General features: G+C 42.4%; 1 pseudogene; it reads right to left on the bottom strand.

The window, feature by feature from the left end:
* Positions 1-8,217: 8,217 nt before the first annotated feature.
* LOC136164670 (large ribosomal subunit protein eL43-like) lies at positions 8,218-8,493 on the bottom strand (annotated as a pseudogene).
* Between the last annotated feature and the right edge of the window lie 304 nt (positions 8,494-8,797).

Here is an 8,797-nt window from a genome sequence, read left to right as displayed (position 1 = left end):
AGAAGTGGGTTGCTGTACCCTCCTCCAGGGGATCTTACCAACCCGGAGACTGAATCCACATCTCCTGTGTCTCCTGCATTGAGGGCAGATTCTTTACCCACTGAGCCACCTGGGAAACCTGGTGGTGGGGGTAGTGGGAGGGTAATCAGTGTTAATTCCCTGCCCAGCTGCAGAGATGCAAATATAGGCAGCTGGCATCGCTGAAGCACACTGGAAAGTCTGAAAGGTATGCATACGACAAAACAGCATCAGCTCCTGCAACTAAACTTACCATTGTAAGTGCTTGGAAACGATAGTATAGATAATTATGAGTGCTAGCATAGATTCCTCCTGCATTTTTTCCATCATTCTTCTGCTGGAAGTTGACAATTATTTGTGATGGAAAATACTTAGAAAGTTAAATAATTATAAATTGAAATTGGGGCTCACTCTGTCATTAGTCATAATGTTAATTTCTATTTGACCCTATCAGAAAGCAGTGGTGAAAGTGGTAATTCTAAAGAATAAGGCTGAACATTGTAACAGAAATGTGAATAGCAATTGTGATTTGAATAAAGTTTACAGATGGAAAAGATTAGTTTTCATTCTAATCCTAAAGAAGGGCAATACCAAACAATGTTCAAACTATCATACAATTGTACTCATTTCACATGCTAGTAAGGTTATGCTCAAAGTCCTTCAAGCTAGGCTTCAGTGGTACATGAACCAAGGACTTCCAGATGTACAAGTTGGGTATGGAAAGGCAGAGGAACCAGAGATCAAATTGCCAACATTCCTTGGATCACAGAAAAAGCAAAGGAATTCCAGAAAAACACCTACTTCTGCTTCACTGACTATGCTAAAGCCTTTGACTGTGTGGATCAAAACAAACTGTGGGAAATTCTGAAAGAGATGGGAATACCAGACCACCTTATCTGCCTCCTGAGAAATCTGTATGCAGGTCAAGAAGCAACAGTTAGAACTGGATATGGAACAACGAACTAGCTCAAAATTGCGAAAAGAGTATGTCAAGGCCGTGTATTGTCACCCTGCTTATTTAACTTATATGCAGAGTACATCATGCAAAATGCCAGACTAGATGAATCACAAGCTGGAATCAAGATTGCTGGGAGAAATATCTATAACCTCAGATATGCAAATGATACCACCAAAATCAATGCAGATGGTGACTGCAGCTACAAAATTAAAAGATGCTTGCTGCTTGGAAGAATAGCTATGACAAACCTAGACAGTGTATTAAAAAGCAGAGACATCACTTAACTGACAAAGGTCCACATAGTCAAAGCTATGGTTCTTCCAGTAGTCATGTACGGATGGGCTTCCGCAATAGCTCAGTTGGTAAAGAATCCGCCTGCAATGCAGCAGACTCCGGTTCAATTCCTGGGTCAGGAAGATCCCCTGGAGAAGGGATAGGCTACCCACTCCAGTATTCTTGGGCTTCCCTTGTGGCTCAGCTGGTAAAGATGTGGGAGACCTGTGTTAGATTCTTGGGTTGGGAAGATCACCTGGAGAAGGCAAAAGCTACCACCCACTCCAGTATTCCAGCCTGGAGAATTCCATGGACTATATAGTCCATGGGGTTGCAAAGAGTCTGACATGACTGAGCATCTTTCAGTTTTGCTTTCATGTAGGGATGTGAGTTAGACCATACAGAAGGCTGAGCACTGAAGAATTGATGCTTTTGAACTGTGGTGCTGGAGAAGAGTCTTGAGAGTCCCTTGGACTACAAGGAGATCAAACTAGTGAATCCTAAAGTGAATCCTAAAGTCAACCATGAATATTTATTGGAAGGACTTCTGCTGAAACTGAAGCTCCAATACTTTGGCCACCTGATGTGAACAGCCACCTCATTGGAATAGACACTGATGCTGGAAAAGATAGAAGACAGGAGGAGAAGGGGGTGACAGAGGATGAGATGGTTGGATGGCATCACTGACTCTACAGACATGAGTTTGAGCAAACTCCAGGACACGATGAAGGACAGGGAAGCCTGGGCTACTGCTGTCCACGGGGTTGCAAAGAGTCGGATAAAACTGAGCGACTGAACAACAAGCCATCCAATCTGTGGTATTTAGTTGTAGCAGCCCAAGCAGACTACTCAGTTCAGTTCAGTCACTCAGTCATGTCCGACCCCATGAATTGCAGCACGCCAGGCCTCCCTGTCCATCACAAACTCCCAGAGTTTACTCAAACTCATGTCCATCGAGTTGGTGATGCCATCCAGCCATCTCATTCTTTGTCGTCCCCTTCTCCTCCTGCCCCCAATCCCTCCCAGCATCAGGGTCTTTTCCAATGAGTCAACTCTTCGCATGAGGTGGCCAAAGTATTGGAGTTTCAGCTTCAGCATCAGTCCTTCCAATGAACACCCAGGACTGATCTCCTTCAGGATGGACTGGTTGGATCTCCTTGCAGTCCAAGGGACCCTCAAGAGTCTTCTCCAACACCACAGTTCAAAAGCATCAATTCTTCGGCTCTCAGCTTTCTTCACAGTCCAACTCTCAAATCCATACATGACCCCTGGAAAAACCATAGCCTTGATTAGACGGATCTTTGTTGGCAAAGTAATGTCTCTGCTTTTTAATATGCTATCTAGGTTGGTCATAACTTTCCTTCCAAGGAGTAAGCGTCTTTTAATTTCATGGCTGCAATCACCATCTGCAGTGATTTTGGAGCCCCCCAAAATAAAGTCTGACACTGTTTCCCCATCTATTTGCCATGAAGTGATGGGACCAGATGCCATGATCTTAGTTTTCTGGATGTTGAGCTTTAAGCCAACTTTTTCACTCTCCTCTTTTACTTTCATCTAAATGGCTAACTAGTTGTCTTCACGACACTTAATGAATAATCATCATCACTTTGCTAATTTGAAATTCCACTTTTATAATATATTAAGTTTAAGTAAACTAATAAGTCTGTTTGGAGGGTTTCAATTTAATTTTATTAGTTTCAGAGTATATTTTGGTGCTGGTTTTATCTTATTTTGATTGTCAAGCCTTGTATTATATTGGTAAAACAATTTATATAAGTTATATTGGTAGGTCAAATCTGACATCATTATTGTTGGAAAATTTTATTGGCCATTCTGGAATAATTACCATTCCTGGTAAACTTTAGAATCATTTAACTCATTAAAAGGAAAAGTTGAGATTTTTATTGGGGAGCATTAAAGTGGAGGAAGCTGACATATTTAGAAAGTTCTATTCTAACCCATGAACATGATGTACATCACTATTCTTTCCATTTAAATCAGTAATTTTTGTGACTTTATTGATAAGGTCCTGCATAATTCTTATTTATTCTTATCAATATTTTATTATGAAAACATTCAAACATACAGGAAAGTTGAAAGACTTTTACAGTGAGCATCCATGTACCACTACCTAGACTTTACCATTAGCGTTTTATTATATTTTATGCCATGGTTTTGTTGAGTAGCAGGTAGAAGAGTAGACTGCTTGGATTCATCACTTGCAAGCTGTATGATGCAGGACAAGCTACTTAACTTCTCCAAACCTGTTTTCTTATCTGCAAATTGGGAATAATAATAGCATTTACCTCAAGAGGTTGTTATGAGGACCACATTGTTTAAAATATATAATGCACTTGGAACAAAGCTTCATACTCTGTAAATACTACATGCTAGTATGTTAGTCTGCTTGGGCTGTTATATAACAAAATATCATAGACTGGGTGGCTTAAACAATGGAAATTTATTTCTTCATAATTCTGAAAGCTAGAAGTTCCAGATCAAGGTTTGGCAGGATCAGTTTCTGGAGAGGGCTCTCTTCCTGGCTGTACATAGTGACTTCTTGCTAAATCCTCATATTAACTTTCCTCAGTGCCTGCCTTCAGAGAGAGATTAAGCCCTCTTCTTAAAAGGACACTCATCCTATGGGATCAGGGTCCCACCCTTATAATCTTATTTCATCTTAATTATAGAGATCCCTGACTTATGAGTTTTCAATTTTACAGTGGTGTGAAAGTGATATGCCTTTAGTAGAAACTATAATTTGAATTTTTACTTTTTTCTTGAGCTAGCAATAATTGGTATAATACTCTCTCATGATGCTGGGCAGTGGCTGAGCCTCAGCTCCCAGACAGTGACAGTCACAAGGATAAACAACCAATACACTTACAACCATTCTGTACCTACAACCATTCTGTTTTTCACTTTCAGTACAGTATTCAGTAAATTACACGAAATATTCAATACTTTATTACAAAATAGGCTCTGTGCTAGATGATTTTGGCCAACTCTAAGCTAATATAAGTGTGTTTTTGTGTGTGTGTGTGTAATAAAGTTTTATTAAAGTATAAAGGAGATAGAGAAAGCTTCTGACATAGGCATCAGAAGGGGGCAAAAAGAGTACCCCCTTTGCTAGTGTTAGCAATGGAGTTATATACTCTCCAATGAATCCAAAGAATGTCTAGAGGTTGCAAAGACCTCACCAGACCCACTCCCATAATTTACATTTTAAGATAACAGAGTTGGTTAGAAGGTTTAATCCAAAGATCGTCCTCAGGCAGGATACATCCTTGTAAAGACCAGACCTACTCCCATAATTTACATTTTAAGATAACAGAATTAGCCAGAGGGTTTAATCCAGAGACTGTCCTCAGGCAGGATACATTATTGTTAGATAATCCTAAGGAATGTAGAGGAGAAAAAGTAAAAAAGTTTGTCCTTTCTTCCTCCTTGAATATCCCAGACCTCTCTCTCCTTGGGGACCCCTAGACTTCTTATCAACCTGCCTAGGAAATGACTCTCTCATCATTCCCCCCTTTCCTTTTAGGAGGATTATGTTGCCTAGGGAAAAGGGGCGTCGTTCTCATTCCATAACTGCTTCCAAGCTGACAAGGAGCATTGTCCCTAAATTGGTGAGGCAACATATTCTCCTAATCCTCATAGTGAGGATGTCTGATCCAGGGGCTCCAAGTAATAGTTGGAGGAGGCTGTGGCACTCATAGGAGCTCGGACAACTATTTGTAAATTAAAAGCTTTTAGACGGTTAGAAAACCCCATTATACAGTTACAGATGTATGGCAAAATAGTCATTAAACCAAGTTAAAATAAAAATGAAAAGTCACATTATGTCCATAGTTACATCAGTCTATCTTAAGGTTGTTAGATGTCATCAGTTTAAGAAGAGGCATCACAGGTGATTGTTGAAGGCATTTGCAGACTTGGAGAAAGTCCTTTCCTTGAAGTGGAGATGTCCACCATGGGACGCCTTTCACTGATGAAGAGGGGAGTGCTCCGCAGACCCAAGCAGTTAGACCGATTGTGGAATGCAGCATAGGAGTGAGCCCAGGACAGGAAGGCATTGTCTTGAAGATCAAACGGCAGACTCAGGATTTCTGGAGTCAGCAGAAGTAGGCTCACATAGATTGTCAGGCCCATCTTGTCCTGAAGGCTCCCGAACGAGCCCCGAAGATGAAAGGTTGTTGCTGAACGATGAGACGCGGGATTCTTGGCCTCCGGAGGAGATGAATTCAATCCGGGGCCAGAGACAAGGCTGGATCGCTCAGAGCTTTTGTGTAATAAAGTTTTATTAAAGTATAAAGGAGATAGAGAAAGCTTCTGACATAGGCATCAGAAGGGGGCAAAAGAGTACCCTGTAATGTAAGTGTTTTAAGCACATTTAAGGTAGGTTAAGCTAAGCTAGGTGAGGTGTATTAAATGCATTTTTGACTTATAGTATTTTCAAAGTACTATGGGTTTATCCAGATGCAACCCCATCATAAGCTGAGGAAGGTCTGTACTTTGTTATTCCAAATATAGCTACTCTGGGGGTTAGAGTTTCAACATATGAATTTGTGGGGCTAGTTGGGGAGACAGTTAGTTCATAACAGCTAGCAATGACATTGCTTTATTCTGTTTTCTAAATTGTTGCTTTTGTAAGCTATCGATGTAGAAGATACAATAGCATTAGAGTATAGTCATTTCTGCAGAAAATACATAAAAGGTATGAAAAAAATTGTGTGGGTATGTGTGTGTGGAGGTGAGTGTGTGCACTAAAAGTTAGCAATGGTTACTCGTTGAAATTATAGGTAATAATTATTTCGTATTTTGTGGTATTTCAGAGATATAAGGAAAGCAATTAAAACCTAAGGACTTCTTGAATACTAGAACAAAAAATTACCTAATCGTTGTTGTTCAGCCACTAAGTCGTGTCTGACTCTTTTAATGAAACACTGGATTCCATTCCACTTTCAGTCTTTTCTATGTACATATTAAATGAAAGTGGTATGGATCATTTTATACCAATGCTGTTTCTACAGAAAAAGAGATATCGATGTTTTCCTTTGTCAAGTGTTTCAAATCTCCCCGCGGAAACATTCACAAGTCTATACCCGGCAGAGGAGAGCTGGTTCTATTCAGTAGTCTTCCGACGGGCGGGAAGACAGGCTCAGTCTCCTTCCGCAGGAGCGGGCTTGCCTTACGCTGGGTTCTAGCCCCAGGCTGCAGGCAAAGCAGAGTGATGTAACCGCATCCTGGGGCGCATCCCTGGAGAGCATCCCCGAGGCGCCCGCAGGCGGGCTGGCTGCCCCGGAGGACGCTGGGAACCGCGCGCCGAGGCTGCTTGTCGCGCAGGCGCTTCGGCCAGGGCTGAGCTAAGTGGGAGCGTCTTGTCCCTGCGCGGTGACCGGTCCGCGGCAACCGGAGGGCTGCGGCGTGCGGTCAGCGCAGGTGAGAGGGGTGAGCCAGGGCTCCCTTGGGTCTGGAAAGCGGTCAAGCCGGGAAGCGCCGCCTCTGCCAAGCCGGGAAGCGCCGCCTCTGCCCAGCCCGGCGTCATCTGTGGCTCGCGCTGTGCTCCCAGTCTCTGAGTCAGGTTGCCACAAAGGCTGCGAGGGCTGGGCCAGACCGGTCCATCTTTGGAGAAAGGTTTAATCTCTCCATTTACGGAAGAGGAAACGGGATCAGTGGGATTACGTGGTTTGCCACAGCCGACAAGTGAAGGAGCTGGACCCAAACCCAGATCCTTTTTGATTACAAATCGCAGACTACTTTAAAAGTGGTGTTGTTCAGTCGCTAAGTCGTGTCTGACTGACTCTCTGCAGCACTCTAGGCTTCCCTGTCCTTCACTATCTCTTGAGTGTGCTCAAACTGGTGTCCATTGAGTGGATGATGCCATCCAGCCATCTCATCCCCTGTCGCCTCCTTCTCCTGCCTTTTATCTTTCCAGCATCAGAGTCTTTTCCAATGTGTCCAGTCTTCACATTGGATGGCCAAATTATTGGAGCTTCAGCTTCAGTCCTTCCAATGAATATTCGGGTTTTATTTCCTTTAGAATTGACTGATTTGATTTCCAAGGGACTCTCAACAGTCTTCTCCAGCACCACAGTCCAAAAGCATCAATTCTTCATTGCTCAGCCTTCTTTACGGTCCAACTCTCACATCTGTACATGACTACTGGAAAAACCATAGGTTTGACTATATGGACCTTTGTCGGCAAAGTGATGTCTCAGCTTTTTAATATGCTGTCTAGGTTGGTCATAGCTTTTCTTCCAAAGAGCAAGCATCTTTTAATTTCATGGCTGCAGTCACCATCTGCAGTGCTTTTGGAGCCCAGGAAAATGAAGTCTGTCACTGTTTCCACTTTCCCCCCGTCTATTTGCCATGAAGTGATGGGACTGGATGCCATGATCTTTAGTTTTGTGAATGTTGAGTTTTAAGCCAGCTTTTTCACTCTCTTTTTTCACCCTCATCAAGAGGCTGTTTAGTTCCTCTTCACTTTAGCCATTAGGTGGTATAATCTGCATATCTGAAGTTGTTGATATTTCTCCTGGCAGTCTTGATTTCAGCTTGTGGTTCTTCCAGCCCGGCATTTAGCATGATGTACTTTGCATATAAGTTAAATAAGCAGGGTGACAATATACAGCCCTGACGTACTCCTTTCCCAGTTTTGAACCAGTCCGTTTTTCCATGTCCGATTCTAACTGTTGCCTCTTGACCTGCATACAGATTTCTCAGGAGGCAGGTAAAATGGTCTGGTATTCCCATTTCTTTAAGAATTTTCCAGTTTGTTGTGATCCACACAGTCAAAGGCTTTAGCGTAGTCAATGAAGCAGAAGTTTTTCTGGAATTCCTTTGCTTTTTCTGTGATCCAGCGGATGTTGGGGAATTTTTTTTTTTAATTAACAAGCCAAAGTAATTTTGTTACATAAATCAACCCATTTACTATAGGCTACCAACATTATCAAATGGTGGTGCTTCTACTGGTCCTTCAGTTCCTTCAGTCTTCTGATGGCAGACTTTACTGTGACAGAAGTGGTGTTGTAGGTCTTGGCACCACCAGCTACTGTTTTCATGCATGAACCACAGTGCCAAATGCCCACAGCTCATCTCTTCATCTTGGTTTTGCCACAGAAGGAACAGGTATTCTTGGCGTGCTGGCTGATTTCAGTTCTCTTCACTATTTTCCTGAGGGAGGCACCATAACAGGTGGTGTATTTGCCCACGATTCCAACTTTCTTGGTGCATTTTGCCATTTTAACACAACCTAGGTCTGAGCCCAAAAGCAGATGTTGGTAATTTGATCTTTGGTTTCTCTGCCTTTTCCAAGTCCAGCTTGTACATCTGGAAGATCTTGGTTCACATACTGTTGATGCCTAGTTTGAAGCATTTTGAGCATTACTTTGCTAGCTTGTGAAATGAGTGCAATTGTATGGTAGTTTGAACCTTCTTTGGCATTGCCTTTCTTTGGGATCAGAATGAAAACTTACTTTTCCCAGTCCTGTGGCCACGGCTGAGTTTTCCAAATTTGTAATTTCCAAATTACTTTAAAGGTAGTAC

This window comes from Muntiacus reevesi, chromosome 1 (genome assembly GCF_963930625.1).
Source record: "Muntiacus reevesi chromosome 1, mMunRee1.1, whole genome shotgun sequence".
NCBI classification, from domain to species: Eukaryota; Metazoa; Chordata; class Mammalia; order Artiodactyla; family Cervidae; genus Muntiacus; species Muntiacus reevesi.
This window is presented reverse-complemented; position numbering and strand designations above follow the sequence as displayed.